The sequence below is a fragment of the Anopheles marshallii genome, chromosome 2, assembly GCF_943734725.1.
Source record: "Anopheles marshallii chromosome 2, idAnoMarsDA_429_01, whole genome shotgun sequence".
NCBI classification, from domain to species: domain Eukaryota; kingdom Metazoa; phylum Arthropoda; class Insecta; order Diptera; family Culicidae; genus Anopheles; species Anopheles marshallii.
In genome coordinates, this window is record NC_071326.1 from 67,738,807 (window position 1) to 67,763,462 (window position 24,656).

A 24,656-nucleotide genomic window follows, 5' to 3' on the forward strand; every position below is an offset into this window, starting at 1 on the left:
CTGCAAGACATCGCAAGCTCAACATGTTGTCTAGATGTTGAGATCTCATTTTTGCAAGAATAATTTAGTTTTCAACTTTCTATCGGATGATATTTAACGCCATAACTTTGCATAAAGCATTTGGAATTATACCAACTCGTGCCCAAAAGTCAAAATCTTTTAAATCACTTATCAATCAAGCACCGGTTGCGTTTTCTGCTTAGCAAAACGACCACCGCGCGCCCGGAGATCAAACCACGGAGATCCCTAGGTGGTCAAGTTCAAGTCGATCAAAGTCAGCCAGACCTCGGGGAACCAAAAGGGGTTCCCGTCGTTGGCGGCCCGTTTGTCCAAACCAGCTTTCAGCGTCCCCACCGTTATAGCCATCCATCGACCTCGAGTCAATCGGGGCACCCTAAGCAAATGGGCAATTTTGCAACATTGTCCGCAATGTCTTGATTCCTTCGCTGGCTCGGCCGCGAACCGATACGATGCGTACAAACCAGTACCCCTCGCTGGAAGACAGAAAGAGCTACACCGCCTTGCGCTGCTTTACTCTAAATTAATTGATTTGCCAACAGTGCGTGCGTAAGCTTTACATGCAAAAAAAAAGTGTTACCCTCTCAAAGAACATCGGCCGAAGAGGAGGAGAAATAACATTTAAGCGAAAAAAACGATGCAAACAACAGCAGCTGAAGCGAACCAGCGGGAGCACGTTGTTCTGTCGATGATCGATAGTGGAGGGCTATACGCTGGGAAGGAAATTTCATGGTCATCCAGAGATCGGTGATCATCAGTTCGCTCAGCTGGAAGGGAACCACAAGAAGCGGACAACCCGTAACCGGAAATCGGCCCCACCAAATGGTAATGAGAAGGTTAAGAATGTGTGCTTGCGTGTGTGTGTGTATGAGTGTATGTTTGCTTTTCATGCCGATTTCGTTTCGAAAACTGGTGCCAATCAGTCAAACAAAGTAGTATGATAGATCGGTGTTCAGTTAGGTTCTGTGAAATTGTTTGCTAGGATGGTGGGTCATGGGTGGTTTTGGCGAAGCGGAACGAAAAGTTTACGCGGTCAGGAATGGGTGATGTGATAATTGACGACTTTCGTAGCGAAAAAAAACCGAATCGGTAGGCGATATTATTAACCAATCTGGTTCGGCCAACCCCTATATTAGCGAGGTATGATTTTATTGGCAAATAAATTGGGCTCTTCGGTGCTATTGAAATAAAAATAAACAACATTGAAAATGGACCAGTGCAGTTACAGTAAAATTGTCGCTATAAATGTATTGCTCCCCATAACAGGCTCTTAAGTCGGATATATTTGAAGATAACGAGTTTTTAAAAGTGTCACAATTATCTAGTTAAGAATGCTAAAACTATTTTTAAATTATCCCCTACCGGTACTAGACGAAAACTTTTGCCGGCTTGTCGTATTCTTTTGGTTTCAAATATCGCCTGTTGACTTCATATGTCCACCGTTTTGATAAAAAATTTTAATTGTTCGAGTCACTATGTGCAATACTATAACACGGTGGAGCTCCGATTATCCGGGTGTCATTTACCCGGGTGAATTTTAATAGACAAAAAAAGTTCAAATTCTAAAAAGACAAGTAAGGTTTCTTCTGCAGCAGTAAAATACGCAGTAAAAATAAATTATACACCAAAAAAGTCCTACCCATGACACATTGTACACTATTTATTATAAAAAAAATGGAAATGCCCCTTCTACCCGTTTTATCCGATTATCCAGCAACCGTTGAGTCCCGATGATCACGGCTAATCGGTCCTCCACTACATTTACCAGCATTGTCAAATCTAATGATACGTTTGGAATGTCAACTGACATATTTGTCATCAGTTAAAGCACATACTTTTAGTAGAAATTATTACACCGACAATATGAATCGTTCCTTATGCTTATTTGAAAGCTACTAATGGCTTTTCAATCAACTAATATTGAATACCCCACAAAATTATCTTTAAAAATGACAAAACTCATGATGTTTCGTAATCCACTGTCATGTTTTTAAGAATATTTCTATTTCACATCAAAAAAGTGTCCTGTTGCGCTTCACTCCTTGTGTACCACAGTGCATTACCTTACCCGTGGCTTGGCTTGAATCACGCAAAACAACAGGAAAACGGTACGCCGCATGCTGTCACCGACACGCGTTGCATTAATGCACTCCCACCAAAAGAGGATGCAGGATGGAAACAAAAAAGCGGAGAGAGCAAAAAAAAAAAGCACAAAATGTGTTTCATTTGTACCGCACGAAAGAAACTGCATGGGAAAAAGAACTTTTCGCACGGAGCTTGTCAGTTCCTTTTCCGGTGTGTGTATTCATTTGCGGTCTGGCCAGGGTGCATGAGAATATGGTGGCGAAGAAGGGAAGCAAAACCATCATCCAGAACACATCCTGTGTGTGTGTGTATCGGAAAGGACAGCTTGTCTGAAACTCGCTCGACCGCACTCGGGCGTCGGTTTCATTTCCAGTCGCTTCTTTAAGACCGCTCCCAGCCATCTTGTCAGGCGCTATCATAAGACTATATTTTATCGCATGCTAGTGCGCAGTAGTGATACGGCATTTTTTCTCCCGCTGCTATCTTTCCAAATCACATTTTCTTTTTTCCAATCACGCATCACGGTCGTTGGCGTTGTTTCGGGGTGGGTTTGGTTGGATGACTGAGCAGACTGAAATAAAGTTCCAATCTGGAGCCAATAAATTTCAACCTGATTGTAATTAGTAGCGTACGCAGGGTGTGAACCCAGGCTTCCAAAGCCGCTTGTTGCAGTGAATTGGTTTGTCCATCCCGGTTGTACCGTTCTAGTAAAGTTTGAATCAGTTGAACTCGGATGGAAAAGTTAGTATGTTTTTTTTTCTACAAGCATCTTTAATTAAGCAACGTCGTATTAAAATAGCCATCACATGCTGTGCTGGGCAAAAGACACCGTTCACAGCGCAGCAGATTCACCGTCTCGTTGCTTAAGTAAACCAAACCACACCAACTGCACCTCGAAAAACCACTTAGCCGTGCAGCAGTTTCATTGACCTACGCCGCGCATACACCCAACCAGATGACATCTTCTTGCCCCGCGTGAGCGTCACCGGGAGTCACAACACCACCGGAGCGGTTTCGGTTTGCCCGGGCCCGGTCTAACCTGTTTCATGGAACAGCCAGCGGACCAGCTTCTCAAGGCGGTGGTCCACGCTCATGCGACAGCGACGACGACATCGTCGACCCGTGGTGTCTCCGACTTGTACGGCCGCTCGTCACCGGTTTGGACGGCGGTGGGCGATTAATTTCTGGATGCATTTTGTTGGCCTTGCCGCGGTGCCCCGTGGGTGCACGTACGAATCGGCGACGGAGTAGGTCGTCTCGTAGCGCTCGGTACGGGGCATTAGACTTTCTTTCTGCTTCAGTAAATGTGTACCTTAATTTCAAGCATGCATCGAAAAAGGAACTTGAAACATTGAGAAGATCCCTTTGATATTTCGAAATGTTAGACTTTCAATGAAACCACATTAAAGACTAACTAAATGGAAATAGATCGATGAAGAAGAATCAGGCAGATATTCAAGAACCAAAAAGGAATTAAACATGTACATAATACGTCATAACGAAAAAAAGTTTGGGCGTTTTTCGAAGAAGCATTCTCGTGCATCTCGTGGAAGCCAACATTAATTTCCGTTTAGACGATGCGCAATCTTGCACATCGCATTTCTTTACGTCTAAAAATTACAGTTCTGTTGCCGCCTACATCGAACATCACACATTTTTTGCAAAGTTTGTTGAAGAAAGACGACGTATAAAGACGATATTTTTTAGAAAAGGCACGAATATAAACAATTTCCAAGCTATCGCAACTTATTTCCGCACATTTAACGCTCAAAAGCTTGAAAACCAAAGATGTTCCTTCACCCGCTGTGATTTGTGGGTGGGTAGCTAAATTTGTTATCAAAGGTCATGTTTACTGTAATAATGTAAACAAACAAATTTAACGAAAATAACTAAAAAAGTATTATTTACATAATCAGAGCAATACATCGTTTCAAATGAATTGAATTTGAGGTAAAATTTCTAAACTTTTGTCGATTTTTCTCAAATTGCAGTTTTGCAAAAATAATCCCTTATGTCATTATTTACGTCAAAATGCTATGTCCTTTACGAATCTGTACATAAATATACAAAAAGAAATACATATACAAACAATCGAAAATAGAGATACAAATAGTCGATTATTTGAGAGATACAGGCTGAGAGCTTAAGCTTTTTCTACTGATGGTATGATGTGCACCAATTATTTCTTCCAACTGATAGGTTGTTTATTATGAGCTGAAAACCATCAACACGTAAACATCGTGATCTTAGACAATTTAGCATGAAAAAAACATGGTGATAACCACAATATTAAAACAAAAAAAGCATTAACAACATTAATTGCTATTTTAACCATTAAACATTAAATATCCCATCAGAGGATAAGTTTAGTCGCATGAACGCACCACATTGGCGTGGGGTCGATTTTGCGCAGCAAATTCGTTATGATGCTAAGCGTTACTAGCAGGCAACAGAGCGCCGCTTTACCGCTAATCAAGATCGTTTGCATTCTTCCAGGCTGTCCGAAGCTACTAATTGCGCGTCCACTTATCGCGTATCGCACCAAGTTTGCATTTCATTCGTCGTTCGATTATTTTTTTTATGAGCGCTCCCTGTCACTAGGGCCAGGAATGAATGTTTGTCTTTCCCTGCGCCGGTCGGCAACATTTTTAGCTTAGCATTTCAAACACAAGTGCATACAACCCGACACCAGTAAAACCTGCAGCAAAAGAAGAGTAAAGCAATCTTACGCGTGTGTTGTAAAACTGTAGACCAAAACGATCATCACTGTTCAGCGCTTTAGCTTACCGTACGTACCGTATATTAGCGTCCAATATATCGGAACACTGCTGGAATACAGTGGTGATACTGCGACGAAAAAAAAAGCCCAACAACACTCACCCCACAGCGATAACCCACGACGCAAAAACCAATTCGCGAAACATGTGCACCAACAGAGGTGCTTTTAGATATTTATCTCCTCCATTCCCGTGCTGTCGAATGTGTTAATTAAATATTTACCCCCGTCCATCACGATAAATTATCACCTACCGGGAACAAACCAAACAACCAAACAGCCACGTCCGTCCGTTGGATTCCGCGCAACCCCCACGGTGTGTCGCCACAGCTTTCTCGGTCGCCTTTTAAATATGATGATTGGGAAGCTATCAAAGCCGGGAAAGGACGTCTATTACGGGGCATTGTGTGTGTGTGGGTGTCTGTCTCCCGTCTTGCTAACTGCGTAATTAAACACACCAAAATAGTAGCGCAAAACTCATCTGCCGAACGAACCGCGTGCGTGTGGTTTGCGGATGTGAAGAACCATTAAGAACATGCCACGAGATGAAACGTCGTCGTGTGTCACGTGCCGATGATACCGGTGTCGTTGACATGATTACGAGTTGACAAATATATAGACAATTGTCAGTGTGTGAAAAAATTACAAAAAATATTAGACTAATCTTTTGAATATCGTACAACAATCGTATCGAAACAATACAAATTGTTAAGCAAAACAGGCAACCCCTGGTATTTCCACAAGCGCCTGAGATGTGTTTGCCATCATAGGGAGCTTTAGGATATCCCATCGACACCACACGTCCAGCGGCTTTTTATTTACCTACCACAACGCCAACAATCGGGCTTTTTACTGAATGTCTAAATATTGGCAAGCCAACGGCCTCCGCCATCTAACCTAGGACGGAAGGAAAAACGATCCTGGTCGAACCACGATTCAGCAGACCTTTCGCTCCCTTCCTTCCTTGCGCTTTTCATCAACTCCTTACACCGCGAACGATAAAACGGTTCGTTCGGATGACACAACTGGCAACGCCGGGGCCAACACGACCATTCCCGCATGCTCGCCCAGCTGTTTAGCCGGCAAAACCCTTTGGCCCCTTTGTGGGTTGCTGCCGATAAAACCAACAATTAGCCATTAATTTATGCCGCCGACGGGCTGACAGTTATGTTGTATGCTTAATACCGATCAGCGCCAAGCCTTCTTTGGGCCGATCCTGGCCATTTGCCATGTTCAGCTAGTAGTTGTTGTGTAGCTTACGGGGTACGGCAAAAAAAAAACGGCAAGACAAAATATGACTAGAACAAACTAAAAAACTCCCCAATACAACCCGGTCGAATGAGTAGGTCTAGGGTTCAGAATATTACCCTTTGGAGGCGGTTTCATTACTTAAGTCGTACCGGTATATTTCCATTCGGCATGAAGGAGATTCTTTGGCATCGCATTTGTCCTCCACATTTTACATGTAAGCTTTCAACCCTTTCAAAGTTTTCATTTTCAACCCTCTACTCCTGTGCGCTAAGCACTTTAATGTACCAAATCATCTGTAGCGAATACACAACAGGTTGTTTGAACTTTGTTATCACTAGCTCACAAGGTGCATTCTGCTATCATCTCACTTTCCCGATTGCTTTACCGCTTGTCAGGTAGAAGTTTTTCACATCGTGTAACAATGCGTGTAAATTTCCTTCAAGCAATGGAACGCGTACAAAACCTTTGATTAGGTTACCCTTTACCACGAACAAGAACTATGCTCGCAAGCTCCGAAAATACACTAAAACGTTGTTCCGCTGTTTGAACCAATCATATTGTACAGGGTTGATTTATCAAGTAGATAACGCAACCATAATATTGCTTGTAATAATGAACATGTAAACTGCAAATTGGATGTATAATTGTGTGATTGAAGCATCTTTTTAAAACGTTTTTATATAACTCTCTACGCGTTAGTAATGGGAGGAAGCAGTATTTTGCTTATCGAATTTTCGCAGAAGAGTTATTCGGGTGCATTTGTTCTATGACGATTGGATTAAATGCTGTATACTTTGTTACACTTACATTAAATGTTAATTTATTAACACAGTTTATTAATCATGTTTTACGTGAACATATCTTTGCTTTTGATGTGCATTGCATTTCGTAACAACGAAAGTGCTGATGATGCGTAAAATTATATCTCCCTTATACGGGTTCTTACTTGCGGCCACCATTTGTCCCTAATTTTCTAACAACTTTTCTCAACATGCCACAACAACATTTCCCGTACACAATAGAGTAAAAACATTTTATGCGTGCAACGTTCCCCGGTAGCAACGCGAAACAGCCGCAAATTTTCACGATCGGCTTGAGCTTTTGGGTTTAAAGTTTTGCTTGGGAAAATTATACGGATCGGTTGAAGGGATGTTTCGCATCCATGTAACGGCTGGTATGCGGCCAAACGGTGCCCAACAGGCAAGAACGTTAACGCGTTCCGCAGTGGAATGATTTATTGTCACGTGGCATCGCTTTGCTAAGGTCGTCCCGGTTGGTAAGCATGAAAGGGCATAGTTTTGCATAACTTCATCACCATCGAGGTAAGTTACTGTGGAAGGGATTTTCATTCCGTTTTCTTGCAGGTGACGCTTTTTGCTGCGATACCGCTCTGGAAAAGGTTTCCCAGAACAACCGTCAGATAAAATTAGCTAAATTCACCACAGAACACTTGAAACTGTCACTAAATTTAGATTTTCTACAGAACAATAGCCATCGGGGTTTCCGTTTAAATTAGAATTTTTGGAATACCCTATTCCTACCCAAAATTCCAAAGAAACGATTGCGACTTATCGTAAATTAAAGCATCCAAAATGCTTGTTTGATAATTTCATCAAATGCCATAGCGTGGTAACGTTTTGTTCGGCAGTGTTGCAAATCGCATTTTAATTGACTGCTTTTCTATCCTTTTCCCTTCCGTATTTTTCAATTCGGAAAATACGGTCTAATCGGTCGTATCCAGGGCAACGGTTTTACAACTGACTAGGCGACTCCATTGCGAAACAGAATGATGAAATCGAAAATTGCGCCAAAATTACGAAGCCTAATGTGCTATCACGCCAGTAGGCAACTGTTGTGTGTGATTATTATGTATAATTGTAAATCAAATTGTGGATTTCTTTTAAATTTGAAAAATAAATATTTAAATTTGCTAGGATAAAATATGCTGAATTCATCGAATTTAATTAATATCTGAAAGGATAATATATTCGTTGGGAGTAATATGACGTTATTTATTTACTTTTAACCTTTTACTTCCTCAACAAATTTAGATTGTTTTTTTTTTTCATTTCAAATCTTGTTGCAGAACAGGAAATAACACAAAAGAGTTCCGAACCATAATTTATCTTTACGATTGAATGTTGCAGAAGAAGATGGCTAAATGGTTCCGCATAATGGTGATTATTACTTTTAAACATTTGACTTCCACATTTCGATCGTTAATTTGGTTTATCTTTATCAATCATTAAACTCTAAACGGAAATGTGATAAAGGGATTATCATAGAACAAGTACTATACTTAAAGGTAAATCAAATAAACTGAGTGAGTGAGATGGTGGCGAGACTTATCCTGGCATTGAAAAGCTTATCAATACCTTTATATATTTAGTGTTTTAAATGGACCCTTCGGTTTCAGCGATCAAATGGTGAATAGTCCTTGCGGAAAATTTCACACATTGATCTTGATCACACAATTTCCATGGTAATATGACATGACCAAAGGTCTTTTCAGCTATGCTAAAGTCTTGGACGTCCTTGAGTACATATTGGGGAGAGGGTTTGCCGAAGAAAATCTTACTATTGATAAGATTCCCCATATCATATTAAAACAGAACACCGGACGTCCTGCTGTCATTTTACAGTCCAATAGCTGCCAAAAACCCTCCTATGGCGAAGCTTGTACAAACCTTGGCCAATGCACAAATGAATAAACAATTGCCAGTAAACGTTTGAAAGAAATCCCTATTGGAAAATCCTTTAGTTTGCTTCCATTGCATGATCGTAGAGGTAAGCAAAGGCTTCGCAATCAAACGCTACAATGAGGCAATTTAACAAACTTCACTGTACTATAGGGTCTCTGTTTTTTTTCTCTCCATCCACCCCAGCCAGCCACCCCACAGTGAAAGTGAAACGCAATTTTCTTTTCTTTTTTACTTTTAAAACAAACTTTTGCCCGTTTTCGATCGTAAAAAATCCATCTCGCACCGGATTCTTTAGCACACCGAAAAATGTGTAGCGTAAACAGATGCTTTTCCCGTTTTTCTTTTTGCCACAGCCCAAGTGTACACAGCGTACAGCTACAGAGCACATCCTGGGCACGGCACCAGGCAGCAAGTTTTCCACCGTTGGTCTGTTTGCTTTTGCTTTGTTTCAGCGATTATACTTGTTGCTGCAAATCGAATCGGATGGGTGGGAGTGTAAATATGTGCACCGTGCCGCAAATAAACATGCACGAGCCAGAACAGGGGCACTAGCGAAGAGAAAAAGAAGCGAAAAAAAAAACAACAGAAAACCAAGTCCGCTTGTTGCTGTTCGGCACCATAACTGCACAAACCGTTTCTGGTGCAGTGCAAAAATATAAACAGACACCCCATTCATCCCCTATCCCCAGCCGGGGTGAGTGGTGGAGTGAACCGTTGGGTGACGCTTTCCCTCTATTTGTCCGACAAGGCGTAAATGTTCTGCAGCACGAGCTAAAAATAGCGCCCTCTCTGTGTGTCCCCTATATGTGCCCTAGCGACTTACCCCGTGGCCCCTCTAAACCCCCCCCCCCCCCCCCCCCTCCCTGCTTTTGACTTCCCACTTCCTGCATCGTCGCGTCATTTTTTGATTTCGTTGTGCTAATCTAGAGCCGCAAAACCAAACTTACCATGTGTTCGAAGGCCGAACTTAGAATAGTTTCGCGCTTCGCCTTGAACGTGAAATCGTCGTCCTGTTGGGGTGCCGGATTCGTGACGAAGGGTTGCAGACAAAGCGAAGGGGGCAAACAAGAATGGAGCGGGGACGTATTCCCTTGCGCCAAAATGCCGTGGGAGAAACCGGGATGGAAATGCCTGTAATACTTTTTCTGAACCGAGCAACCGATCGTTGCGTACGTTAAACACCAAATATTCACTAGCACTGTGGGTTAAAATGTGAACAAACGCTCTCAACCGCCGGGCAGGGGGAATGTGTTTCACTTTTGCTCTTCTGTCAAATCTTCGCCTTTCGTGTGCTGTTGTGAGTGCTCCGCTAGCTCATCGCCATTTTTTTTTTTGTTTCGTACACACGTTCGGTTTTGCTTCCCACCACGCCGCGATGAGCCGGGCTTCACTGACGCGTCTCTAAGAAGGAAGAACACAATTTGCTGATCGCCGCGAACGCGAGAATTGACGCTGATACGTGGCACTTGGCTGATTTGTGGAATATTATTACGTTTTCTTTTTCTTTTCTCTCTCTCTCTCTCTTTTTTCGCCGATCCGTGCACCCTTCTGTGTACCGCTTCTTTTGCCGCGCAATCCCAACCTTTCTTCGCGGGCACAACACAAAACAGGAGCTGGGAACTTTTAAAAGCTATATCTTCGTTTTGTGATATTTTTCGTTGTTGTTTTGCACACTTGTAACCACTCAAGATCAAGCTGATTGAATAATTGCGCACCACACACGATGCACACACCGCGGACACATCTATTCGTGGGATTTGTTAGCACACTGCCTCAGACACCGAGCAACAACAACAGGAAAAAAAAACTCCTCAAAATCAAGAATTTCAACACTTTTCGTTTCTGGTGTACTTTTTTTCGGTTTCGGTTATATTTTCACCACAATGATTGCATTGGATCGTTGCACTTTTCCGTATATTACACACGTAGTTAACACACACAAATACAAGGGCGCGCACAATCAGGCGCGTGATCATACAGTGATCGTACAGGAACTCACACCCCAAACACAGCTTCCGGCTGGGGTTTTTTTTGTTGCGAATTATAAAAAGAACAACACTTGCAAAACTGACTTCACAATCAAAAACACACACACATACAAGAACAGTGTTGCTGACGTAACTGTGAGGGTGGAAAAGAAAAAGAAAACAATAGAAAACGGAACGAAGCGCAATAAATGATCGTGAGAAAATGGTGCCCAATATTCGGTTGCTTTGTTTCATTTGGAAAACATATTTTCATCACTCCTCGGGACAGACACATCAGTTGTGGGGTGGGGGGAGGATCGAAGAATAGAATTCTAAAGGGAGAAACGGCAAAAAAAACCGCGTTCTCTGACGTGTGCCCGTTCGTTCTCACTCTCTTTCGCTTTCGGTTGGTTCCTTGTGGGTTTTTTTTTCTTTTGTATGTTTGTTTGGCACTCAGCTGCTTCGTCTGCAAACGATGATAAACTTAGTATGCGCCGCTGTTTGCTTGGCCTGCTGTAGACTGCACACTTTGATTAATTTGCTGCACGGAGGGATTAAGATAACGATCTAGTTGGCGCTGGACGCTGGATTAGAGCACGGCGAGTGCAGCCAAGTCTTCCCCAGCGGGGGGAATTTCTTATTTTTTGGGCGGAAGAAAGTTGCTTCCCGCCCAAGGTTAATCTTTTCCGGCGCAATATTGCATTCGGTGTGCATTATCTATTCGTGCAGCTTCTGCTGATGCGTTTATTCACCGCTGTATATTAATGTGTTGTTGTATGTTTTGTTTCGCCTTTAACCCAGTGAGTTACTGGTTAGATACGTGGACGCACACACTTCACACACTTGAGACGAATTGCGCACGTACATACGGTTACACAAACACGCAAAGAGCGCGTGAGCATACCGATAATTTGAACTTGTTTTTTTTTTCTTTCTTTCTTTAACTTTTCCACCCGACGCCTAGACTCGAACCGATTCCCCGGCGGCTCTGCCGAGGTGAACGCGCGCGCCAAACGATCGAACGATCCGTTTCCCACGGGAGATGCGTTGCTTCTGCTCCGTGCACGCGAGAACGCGAGTGAACGCGCTTTCCGACGGGGTGCTGTCACTTAGACGCAGCCACTGCTCTTTCTCTCTCTCTTTCTCTTTCTCTATCTCTTTATCTCGCGCTTTCTCTCTCTCTTGCACATACACTCTCTCACTCGCAATTTGGTTTGTGTACGTGGGGTGGAGTGGTGGAGGGTTGGGTGGTGATAGGGGTGCATCTTCCCGAGCATTAAACCGCAGCGAGCAGAGAAAGAGAATTGTTACTGTGCGAGTCCATCGAGAGCGAATTATGTTCAAAATGGAGGAAGGTGAGGCGTTACGGTGGAGGAAAGATGGGTTTCCTTTAGCAACAACCCTCCCAAACCCCATCGCAGCATCACAACATGATAGGGGATCAAACACACGCACACGCCGAAAGGTGGCCGATCGTGCTCGGTAAGCAAAAACTTGCGAGCGACCCCCCTACCAACACACACACACACTTTCTCTCTCGTTTCGGCCGTTCGGTTAGCTCATTTTCGGGGGCTCCACGTAGCCCTCAGCCATTGGGGTCCTCCTTTTCCTCCTCCTGCCGAAGGGTCCGGGGTCGGGATGGATCTAAAAATAAACCACAAAGATGGAAAAAAATAAGAGACAACATAAATACAACCGCGTACGAGAGCGGTAAGAACACGATCTTAAGCCAAGCCCAAAACAAAACAACAACAACAAAAAACACTACTGCCGGCGGATGATGATGACACGATCCGGGTGCGATTAAAGCGAGAACGGTCGACGTGTCGTTTCGTACCGGCAAGTGTTTATTGTTTGTACCACGCTTGGCGGTACTGCCCGGTGCGTTCTTTTCCCTTCATTCCAATGGAAAACGCTATGATAAGGAACGCGGTCGCCGTACGATGCGATGATCCGCCATTCGTGTGCAGAAAGAAATAAGTAAATTTGTGCTAAAAATGGGCTCTTATCAACCGGTAAAGGATTTCTGGTTGCTTTGCTAATTAAATATGTGATCAGCGATCGCTTCGCTTGCGCACTGACCTTGAGCTGATAAACTGGGACTAAGTTCATATTCGCAAGCCGTTCGAATAGAAAAATAGCATACCGAAGTTTATAAAACTCCCTTTGATTTGACGATCCAGTGCTGCCTTGCTTTGACATTCGACATTGTGGAAGAAGATCGTCTCTTTAAGATATTCCCAAAAAAAAATTCTCAGGTAAAACTGCCATCTTGAAGAGTGCCATCTCCGCGAGTGATCTCTTCACATGATGATCTTGGTTTGTCCAAAATACCACTTGCGCATGACACTTCGTCATGTAAAGAAAGTCAAAACATCCCGTTATCGATTGAAAGATCAATCGTCAGAATAAATACTTTCACCAGCAGCTTGAAGCGCACATTTTGGGCGTCAATGTCTATCTCGTCTAGACACTTTTAAAATGTTTGTTAGGTAGTTCTGACGTTACGGGGGAACGATGAGGTCAGTTTGCCTTCGATCGGCGGACTGTTGCGAAGACGTGTTTTGTCGGTGGATTGCTCCGGAACACAATTGATTCCGATCCGTTTCTTCAATGCCTTCATGCTTTCCACATTGCCTGCTCCTTCTTAAATTTCCATCTCTCCCCTGTAACTATCCGTTGCCTTTTTTCAGTTCTTTGATTCGTTTCTTGTTTTGTTTTTTATGCTTCTTACTAATAATCCCACCATTCGTATTATCTGATGTTCTCCGTTGATTGATTTACCTATCTAGTATAATATTGTTTAGTTTTATTTGATATTATTATCATTTAATTTAGTTTTTAATCAACCTATATTATCTGGCATTACGGTAGATTATGGCCGTTTATACTTTGTAATAAATAAATTGTAAATAAATAAATAATAGCTAACGACCATATATGAACTTTAATTACGCATTATTGGGATGCAAGAAAAGGTTTAAAAACAACTAAAGATAAAGACGTTTAAAGCTAAGAGATAGACACCGCCTGTCCTGACCTGTCGAGCGAATAACAGTGCCAGTAACAAAGCTTTATATCTAGACCATTCATTTCATTCAATAACGTTAATCCGTAACGGCCGCACTTGTCGTTGGGTTCTGTTTTGCATTTTCATTCACAAACACCCACCACCAGTTCCAAAGCGGACGACCCAGAAAGCAATTTACTGAATGGAGCCTAATTATAGCATTCGTTAAATTATTTCATCGACACGCGTTCCAACCGATCAAAGCATTGTATTTAATGAAAAGCGCCAAACAAAAAAAACCAACAAACCCTCAAACGATGACAACAACCTCATCAAACGGCTGTTAAACTATCGGGCAACGATACATAAATTTCCATTTGATCAAAACCGTAAGGTGCGCTATTCGCAATACGCGACGCATTTTTACACATGACCGGTCGTGTTTGCTTCTTGGAGGCGAATCGATTGGGAAGGAAACCAAAACAAAAAAAAAATATGGCAAAACATTTGCATCGACGGAATAATCTCATTTCCGCTCCGGGCTGAATTTCTATTTGTGTCGTTTGTGGGTTTTTGTTTCTTTTCTTTACACGCGACGGAAATCGCGAATCGGAACCCCATTCACATCGCGTACTCAGAAATGAATTCAAAAACCAAAAAGAAACAAAACACACAAAAAAAACACCGTACATATCACATTAGGGAAATAACATGGCATGGGTTTTATGCATTCCTGTACCATAACCAAAACAGCAAAGACAACGCACAACGAAATGTGGTTCGTGGGAAAAGCAGCAGGACAAAATAGAAGTCCAAAAACGGTCAAGCCGATTTTATCATTTTTAGAGACTCGCGTTTGTGGGCCTTCTCTCCTATAACCGCACACCATATTCCTGTCTGCTCCCAAGCTACACCGAAGGATTATTCAAATTTAATATCCGTATGAAGGCAAGCGACCGAGAATGTTCCCATCATCAGCTCCTCACTAGCTCCAGCATCTCCAGCATCTCCGCGGTTCGCGAACCGGTTCCGGAAACCGGGAATCGTACACTTCATCACGATGATAAAAATACAACAACATTTCATACTATAATACGAACGGTGGATTCTCGTAGATGCTGGTTTTAGATTGGGTACCATTTTTGTATTTTTTGCGAGATTTTTATTTCAAATATTCGGATATAGGAGGGGTAAGTGTACTTTTTACGTGCTGGAAAAGTTAAAACTACAACAAATGGTAGATTTTCGAAAAAATATTCCGATTTCTTTACAATGAAGAGAACAATATGCCCAAACTAATACATTTCCTTCTGCGATGATAAAGGAAAAGTACGAAAAAAAAATTCGACGATTTGTCGTACTGTTCACTTCCTTCTCTAGATTCAATGAGGCAAATTGCAATAACAGGGTTTTGAAAGGATTCTTTTTCATCGCTTTGCTATTGAAAGACTGCCCAAATAGCGAGACATTTATGATTTTCATCAGAAATTGTAGGGTATGTGACGAGCAAGGAGTCGAACACAGTGAGAACGGTAACAGTGTGACTTACTTCCCCAAAATGGATTTCCCATATTGGCTATATGGTAGAGAACGCAAAATAATTAACTACAATATCCTTCGCCTTGAATGTTGATTGATTTACCAAATCATATGAAACGCGTTCATGTCAATACGTCTCTGAGACGTGGACTTCGTCCAAAACAGAAAGATTGTGTTGAGGGACAGCCGCTATAATGATGTGTGGTAAGATCATGGTGTGGTAAGACTCACTATCATACAGCAAATTAGACTCGCCAGACTCCTGTGGGCTGGTCATGTCATGAGAATGTCACAGGACAACCCAGCATGTAAAGTCACAACCCAGCAGCATAGAGCAGCCTTTGGAAGGGCCAAGCTGAGATTGAGTGATGATCTTGTATCCGCCATAAAGGCTGGAATAGTAGATTGGCAGACAAACTCCTGCAGCAGGCAAAAAAAACTATAGAGCCTAGAAGCTTTTCAAGAATAGAAGAAAATTCGAAGAGATAAATTATGATGTGGTCGAAAATAATCAAATAAAATAGTAGAGAACCATCTTTCGTACGTATTAAACTATACGAACGTGTTCGATTAATGTAGAGACTAGCTGTAAACTATAGTAATATGATTAAATACATATCATAAAACGATAATGTATTAAATATCATTTTGAAGACCAATAAACAAACCAACTTCAAACAAAAATCTCACTGGATGGCTCGAAATCCATAGTCTTGAACGTCTTGTTTTTTTTACGCTAAACTTGGCTGGCTGAAAACGTTTTCCATTATAAAAAGTCCCCATTCCGATAGTATCATCAAGATTGGAAACAAATTTCACCCCATAACTTAACAACCATAGTCGTAGCTAAAAACCAGGAACACCACGGAACCGTAGATTTTAAGCAACAGAAACCACCAACAAACTAAGTTCGCACTAAGCACCGGCATCGTCATACCGACGATACGGTTTAGGAAAATGAACAAGTTCCTTTGCGTTCGAAGAAAGTTTCAGCGAAGCAACAAATGCGCAGCGCTAGTGGTGAAAACTTATCGGTAGCAGTAACACTGCCTTTACCATTGCACAAAACGTTGGGTGTCTTGAGTTTGCTCGAGTGCGAATAAAGTTACACTAAATGTAGTTCCTTCACAGTGCGCTGACTTCCCTTAGAATAGATACGAACGAGGGAAAACAATGATTAAGCAAGTAGTTTGGAGAGCTGGTGCATTAGTTACAGCTCGCTGAAAACTAAAGTGAGTGCGTAACGAATTATTTGATTAAATTTCAACTGTACCAACTACTTTCTAGGTTAAAGAGTAGCATAAATAACGAGGCGTAGAAAGGTACATTGAATAAAACAATATCAATCAACCGGAGGATTGCATCGGGCAAAAGCGGACAGAAAGCAAAAGCCTAAAGATTTTCAATCAATTTTTCATCCAAGACTGTATCCCATCCTTTACTTCATTATCTATTATTATCAACTTATGTTTTGCCTCGGGTTTTCCTACCTAGGGATGGTTTTTCTTGCAGGTAAAATGGTAAACGCAGCTCCCAACTGTCTTTTTCCGCAGTATTTTTGAAGCTTAATTTTTCTGTTAAATTGAAGTGCCGGAAAGCCTTATTGATGTATAAAATATCCAATTTATGGAACATTATATAATTCAAACGATATTTTGACGGGAAAATCTCTAGCTGAAAAAAAGGTCCGCCCGCCTCACCACCATTTGCTAAGTCCATCTTACAAACAACAACGCGAACCCATGTCAGAATCGTTTGCCATCTTCACACTCGTAGAAACAACAAATAATTTCGCCAGCCATGGTCAACATTATCTTCCTGGGGACATAAATAAAAATGGAAGCCGAACAAACCCAGCTCGGAGACGGGCGGAATGAAACGGGAATTGCGGAACGATTAGCCGATTGGGAAAGGGAACGATTAAAAAAGCTTACGCTTGGCTAAAAATAGATTCGCAACGACAACAACAAACACTTGCATAAAAAAAAGCTTGTTTAGAATGCGGTTAACGCGGACGGAACTCGTTCCGGTGCCATCGCATATGGGCTGACGCCCATAAAAACGTGTCTCTCGAATGTTCAACCGATTGGCTTATCGCTCGGGTCGATTCCACCACTACACACCAGTACAGGCTGGGTCCGCACGGTCCGGTTCTCGATCCGGTGCCCAACTGTACGGTCCCCGTGGCGGTACCACCACCATCGGTTCGAACGCTAGCGCACTAGAATAGAAGATTAAACCGCGAGAATGGAGCGAGCGTAAGAATGCGCGAGCGAGTGAGAGCGCGAGACACGGCGAAGACGTACGTTCGCGGCACGCATTAGCGGTGTGATCGCGCTTTTCTTCGAGAGTGCAAGTTTCTACGAACAGCTAAACCAGTGTGCAAAGGTTGGATGCATGGACGGATGCACTTGCAATTCAATATATCGGGGTGCAAACTTTCAGCACACCTGGCATCAGAACTGTAAACGACAACCATTCAGGGTTTATCACCCGCGATATGAACTCGGATCGATCCGCATCAAATGAAACCATCTTTCTATGATTTTAAGGGCGTTCAAAGACAAAATAGACGTAGCAGAACGGTTGATCACGTCATAAGCATGACACCGGACAACCTAAAGAATGGTCAAATGAACTTCTTCTTTATCGGCGCAACAACCTCAATAGGTCTAGACCTGGCCATTTCTGGCGTTCTTTGACTTTATTTCCCCGTAGCGGGATAGTCAGTCCTGCTTGCCGGGGATTGATCCGGTCGGGATTTTGGACCGGTCCTGTTCTGTGAAGACCGGCGCTGCTACGAACTCCCATCATCCATCCCTATGTTCTCGACCATCAACTTGTCAACAGAGTGACTGACATCAAAGCCCGGGATATCTGGTTGGACAAAGCTTTCTCCTTCAATCGCCAAAACAGATTCCGTGGGTACTAGCGCTTGGAGAGCTCTTGGTTTGCTCAGATGTGGATGAAACGATCGTTGACCGTTGAGTGTTCTTTACGCAAACTCCTTGGTGAACTATACAACTCCAAGATACAACTCCAAGGTGGCAGATACCTGGTCTGGACTTTCGGGATATCTAACGTGATCAAATTCAACCCTTCTTTACCAATCTCCCAGTTTATGCTCAATCAATTGATTGTATACCCCATGCTATATCCCTCGTAATCGTTCCCCGCCATCGATTCCAAATCGTCAAAGTTCGGTCAAAGTCGGTTATCAACATAATGGAAAAGATCCTTTTGGATCTGCAATTCTTTATTTTAATTCAAAGAGCGAACTCGTGCATGCGAACAGGTTGCTAAAGTTAATTATTTGTTATTAATTTTATTTATTCAAAATTCGATGGACAAGCACTATGGATTATGTTTTTAAACATGATCAACTTCAAATTCTCCCAAGTGTTCAACATAAATTTGTCAATTTACGTAAGAACGAAGAAACAGCTAAAAACAGTTAAAAGCTAGGAATGAAATCTAGGAAATTGTCAACTGCTGTACATCTCACTGTTGGAAGCAAAGCTACTCGAGGTCTAATTTAATAAACTAAGAATATAAATAAACATGTGTCACTGAAGTTGAGTTCGCCCGAGCATAGAACAACTCCCACAGCACCACAGCATTCATTCCATTTTCCATTGTACTACTCAACGGGCTTTCGATTTTCCATGTCATCGAACAAACATGAAACGTTGAACTTTTCGCCACTGCCTTCATGTACTGCCGAAAGTAAATTAATGTGTTACCCACCCACGATACGAACCTGGGCATAGAAGACGATATAACGAACAAAACGACGATTTTCCCTGGGGGGAATACACGAAGCTCCCATTGCTATTCAGTATCGCTGCGAGCTTCTAGATGAGCTTAAAGCGGTTGCCTAGAATATGAATTTGAGTAATAGCCATACTCGTTCGTAAGTCCCCTTCAAACACGCTTCATCTATGGAAGGCATCTTTTTGATCTTCAGGATGCTTCCTTAGAACTCAATCATGCTTTAAAGACTCCGTTTCCCTCGCTTTGCATCAATGGGAGGATAGAAAGAAAGACCATCCGTTATTGCTCACACAATCGGTTCATCTGGCAGCGGAAGGTGGACCAGGACAGGTGGTACGAAATAAATCGATGGCCGGAAGCAATTGACCGGTGACCTTCTATGGAAAATCAGTCGGCCATGATTCACGGATGACACCTAATGATGGTTGCCGCATGTTGAGCATAGCTTCACGGTTGAAGTTGCAATAAATACCGACAGTGCCTTCAGCTGCCAGGCGTTACCATGGGTGTGATTCAGTTTGTTTTACTGCGCCACAATGGCGAATAGAAATAGACTTTATAGGCTGTCCCCGACAGCTATTCCCCCTTCCTAACCTGGTGAAAAGTTATTCCAGCATTTAGCATATCTTATCAATTGTTGACAGGTTTGATTTTGACAAACCTATATCAAACCGAAAAGCCGAAGAATTTCGTCGGAAAGTCATTTTTGTTTTGTAAGTTTATCAAAGTTTTCCTAAGAGCCTTAACAATCGGGTAATGTTTCCAAAGCTGGTAACGTTGGAATTTCTTTGTGTATGCAACTTTGATTCTATTTTTTGGGCTCGGCAATAAAAATGGCAAATTTTCAATACTTAAGATGGCATTTTGTAAGCTTTAGACCAGTAAACTCAAATTAAGCTTCTATTAGAAACCTTACCAACATGGTAGGTTGTAATAATCTTTTAGAAAAAAGACGACATAAACACAGTTCCATCCTCGATTTCCTTGTCTCCCCTACTGCTCTTGTAACTGCCATCAACCAACAGTAGCAACGTGTACTATAAAAAAAAACCCCACACGCTTTAGTCCGTCAAAACCACATGTTGCTAATCAGCGTCCCATTAAGGCTGAACCTTAGAGTATGGAATTATCTTCAGCAACGCCCCGTACTTGCATTGTTGCCTCGGACAATCGCTTTTGCGGTACAAAATTACAACATTACTGCCGGACACAAATGCCCCTCCCCTTCTCCGGACAAAAACATCCTCAGCCCATTCCTTCCCCGCCGGCAGTCACCCTCCCGAGACGATTACCTGTTGGTTTTTTGGTACTAAAAATAGCCCATTCCAAATGGGTGGCAGCGCCTCATAACATGGCCAACACACACCCGGTGCAACTAAAACGGAGTGCAAACAAATAAAACATGTGACGCGCGCAAACCGAACGGCACCAAACACTTGACGGTACGAGGTACGTGCAAACAAAAGTGGGATGAAATTTATACGCAGAAAAGCACAACACGGTTCAAATGCCACACAAACTCATGCAGATACGCGAGCGATAACCGAAGACAGCGAGTCAACCGAACGGGGCACGGAAAGCAAATAGGCAAAACCCCACACAACCACATGATCTGCGGCCGCGCGTGTTTCAACCACCAGCGTGCGTATGCTGCGCGTGTGTGAAACAATGTCTTCAGCCATCGGCCAAGAACGCACAGCAATCGGGTCGGGACGCGATCGCGTACCTTTTTTTTTTTGGACCACCAAGCCAATGTTTACGCGGATGCTTTGCACCACCAGCACACGCACACACACTCTCTCGGGGGTCGAACAAATACCGGCCGTGACGTCACTCGCGGTAGGCCACGATCAACGGGAGCAGGTTAAGCCACATGATGCGGCGCTAATTTAGCCGATTCGTTACGCCGTTTCGCAAACATATGGCTCATGGTGTGGTGCAAGCAGGTTAAGATTGTGTTCTAGCATGAATTACAAATAAGGTCGTGCGGATTTTAGATTTTTTTTTGCGAAATTGAAAGCTTTACTATGAATAATTGGTAACTCATACAATGTCCATAGTATTTTCCATCGTTGATTATTACCTTTTCCCATCTTTTTTTGCAAATTACAGATTCCATCGAGAAAACAAGATGGTTCTTTGGACGCTATCCATTTATTGATTCCAATTTTTCACTTCTCTACAATTGGACAAGTGCTGTTCAGCTAGACCATGTCCTGCTTCTTTTAATGCATGGCTCAAACGCATCAATTATCGTCTATAGACATCCCCTGTGATCGCCATCTAATACACGATGACATTCGACGGCCGATTTGTTCCTGCAGAAGTAATGAAACAGCACTCCACGCAAAAACACTTTATTCGGTACAAATGTTGCCATTTTAGAAGCTCATGAAAACTACTTATTTTACACTTCAGCAAAATGACAGCTAGCGGAAAAGAAAGGCTAAAGATGACACTTCAAAATGGCAGTGTTGCCAGATTCCACCAAAATATAATTGAATAAGTAACGACGCTTGTACTATAGCCGCACGATCTTATTGATAGTCCTGATAAAATATTCGCTTGACTTGAAACAATATATTGTGAAAAGCGCTTATTGTTCTTACAATATAGAAATGCTTCACGGTTGGACAACAAAGTAAAACAGAGCTGCAGCATGAGCAACACGGTACATAAACGGTCAACGAAATAGATTCTGAATCAAACAAACTTAAGAAAACGTACCCTGCGGGTAGCAATTAAACTGGCGCTCACTCTCCAACAATGTTAAATCTGTTCCACCCTGCAACCCCCAAAAACATATCCACCCCTCCCTCTCTCCTCTCCCCACACACTATAATACTTTGCGTTCGCGTCATTTGCATGTTGTTTGCCGTACGGAAGCAACAAAAAAGCAACCAAACAACTGGATTACGCTGTTATTGGCTGTGGATGGTGTACGGTGTGCGATGGGGTGCTGGTTGATGGTGGTAGGTTACGGTGGTGGCAATGCCCCAAAAACACACATACAGTGGCCCGACGGGCGTACGCGGCGGTTGTCTAGCCGTGCGGATAAACAAAATGCGAGATAATTCGCAAGTAATTTTCAATTTCCTTCACCGCAGACGTTCCGATCATGCAACCGCGTACGCAAGAAACAGAAAAAAACACATGAGCACGAAAGAACTAAAATCAAAGCGGTTGACTAACCCCGTTCAACACGACGCATTCTTGCATGTTGCGTTGCTTTTTATTGTTGCCACTTTCATATTATTTTAAAAGTATTTTTCATTAGCAAATTGCATTTTAATTTGATTTGAACTCACGGTTTGGAAGTTAGGGAACTTTGAAACTATACAATATTGTAGTAAAAAACATTCTTGTTCCTTAGTCATTTCATAAATACTGACACATGATTAAAATACGAACAATATATCTGATTTGTACCGCCGTAATCACTAAAATAAAGTTGTGTAAAATATTAATTTTCCAACACCTACATAAACAACCATGCGCCTCCATTGACAGGAGATTGAAGTGAATTTAAGGGGAAGACTAAAAGGTGTTGCATTTTTTCGAACCTTAAACCCGTATTACACGAAGGTTGGCTTTTTGGTTGGTTTTTTTCTGTCAAAATCCGCACTTTGACGCAAAGTTCTTCCTGGACCTTGCAGTACATGGAGCCTGTCCCAAAGGTTTTTTTTCTGTCATTTATTTATTATTATTTTTTTTCTAACTAAAATCATGGTTTATTCACATCTAATTGAACAAAACATCACTGTTGAAATAATCGGCCTGAGGACGACGATGATTCCCACACGAAACAGTGGATGCTTACACACAATTTTAACTTTGACAGAAAAAAAACCATCCTATGGCAAAAAAGAATTGGTCAGTCGATATGTTTTTTCGGGTTGGCTAAAATCTGTCAAACGCGATTTGACAGAAAATAGCCAGCCAAAAAGCCCTCGTGTAATACGGATTTTACGGATGCAGGAATATGTAGTGAAAATCAATATGCTGGTTTATTGCATAGGCATAATACTGATAAATTAAGAGCCAAAAATAACGTTTTTCCGCTGTAAACGTCCTTTATTTTGACACAAATTTAAAATTCCAAAAAATTGCCACATTTAAGCATCTTCTTTCTATATTCCGATGGTTTTTGGCGAATCGTCAGTGGGTACTTCAAACTTTGATTTTTTCACAGCACTCCGAACAAAACCTTCACACTTTTTGTCAAATATTGTAAATTTTAATATCCCTTCATGTCCTATGGATTTTTGGCAGTAGAATAGGATCTTAACTCGGATTGCTTTCAAATAAAAAAAGAACACTTTCCAAATTCTTTTTAACTCAAAATACTCCATTAAAATAAACCGTGTAATGAAGCTACACTATTGCATCGTTATTTTAAAAACATTCTTGAAGTTGAATGTAAAATTCTAATTTCAAACTACGAAACGCATTGTATAACAGCGAAAAAATCCAAGAGCTTAAATTGCTTTCTACATTGTAGTTTTGTACATTGTTGAAGAGTGTATTTAAAAGAAAATCGTCGTGTTTACCTTGCTATCAATGTCGCACCTGCCACCATACATCATCGGAAGAAAGAACTATTATCCCAGAAACGTTTCCCAAGCGCATGACAAAAACACAATCCACAATCCCGTTTCCTTCGTTGTGGTCCATAAAATGGTTCATTTGAAAAAAAAAACACATTCAAACTAACAGCCGTGCGCCGGGTGTAAATGAATGACCGTATCTCTTTCCTTTCTGTTGCTCGATTGCTTTCGAAAGACAATGTGCAATGCTTTTATTTGCGGTTAATGAGCGCACTGTTGTGTTGCCTGCTAATAACCAAGCAGCAAAGCCGCCCAAGGTCACTTTAGAGCCGGACACTGATAATACACATCTCCGTGGGCTACATTGTACGTATCGCCCCATCGCTGCTACGGTGTCTGGGCCGGTTTGCTTGATGTTTTAAATTTACTCTTTTATTACATCGTACCCCGACGACACCGACGTCCCTTCATGACCAGCGCCTCAAAGTAAAAACTATTTCTGGCCCAAGCCCTTATCACACGTAAGCGTTCGCTCCCGTGCGCTTCACATCGGAACCCGCAGAATGATTTCATACAGAAAGTTTTTGATGCCGCCTCAACGATGGATGGCCCAGGGTACTGTGTCAAACTTGAACGCAATCCCGGCTGATAGGAGAAGAAGCGATATCGATCACCATGTACGAGTGGACCGTCGTTATACGCACCGAAACTCATCTACCATCACTCACACAGCGACACCGCGCGGCACTAACGTGACGCAAAACGGTGTGCATGATCGTCGAATGATCGAACCATTAGCCGTAGCGGCGACATTTGCGTCACAGCGATCGGGGAGCGAGCTTTGCGGGAGTACTAACCGGCACATCTGATGCATGACGAAGGAAATTTGACCACCGGACGGGAAAAACCCGCGACTGTTTTTGTTTAGTCGCGGATTAATTTGAACTTGTTTATCGACATAAATCTGTTCGTAAGGTTGTTTTGGAT

General features: G+C 42.3%; 1 protein-coding gene across 1 annotated transcript in view; it reads right to left on the bottom strand.

Annotated features, from left to right (window-relative positions):
• LOC128710276 (receptor-type guanylate cyclase Gyc76C-like) overlaps positions 1-9,870 on the bottom strand; it is a 40,188-nt gene extending 30,318 nt beyond the window's left edge. The window contains exon 1 of the mRNA XM_053805322.1: positions 9,780-9,870. The gene's annotated coding sequence lies outside the window, so the exon portion shown is untranslated. The remainder of the gene's footprint in view (positions 1-9,779) is intronic.
• Between the last annotated feature and the right edge of the window lie 14,786 nt (positions 9,871-24,656).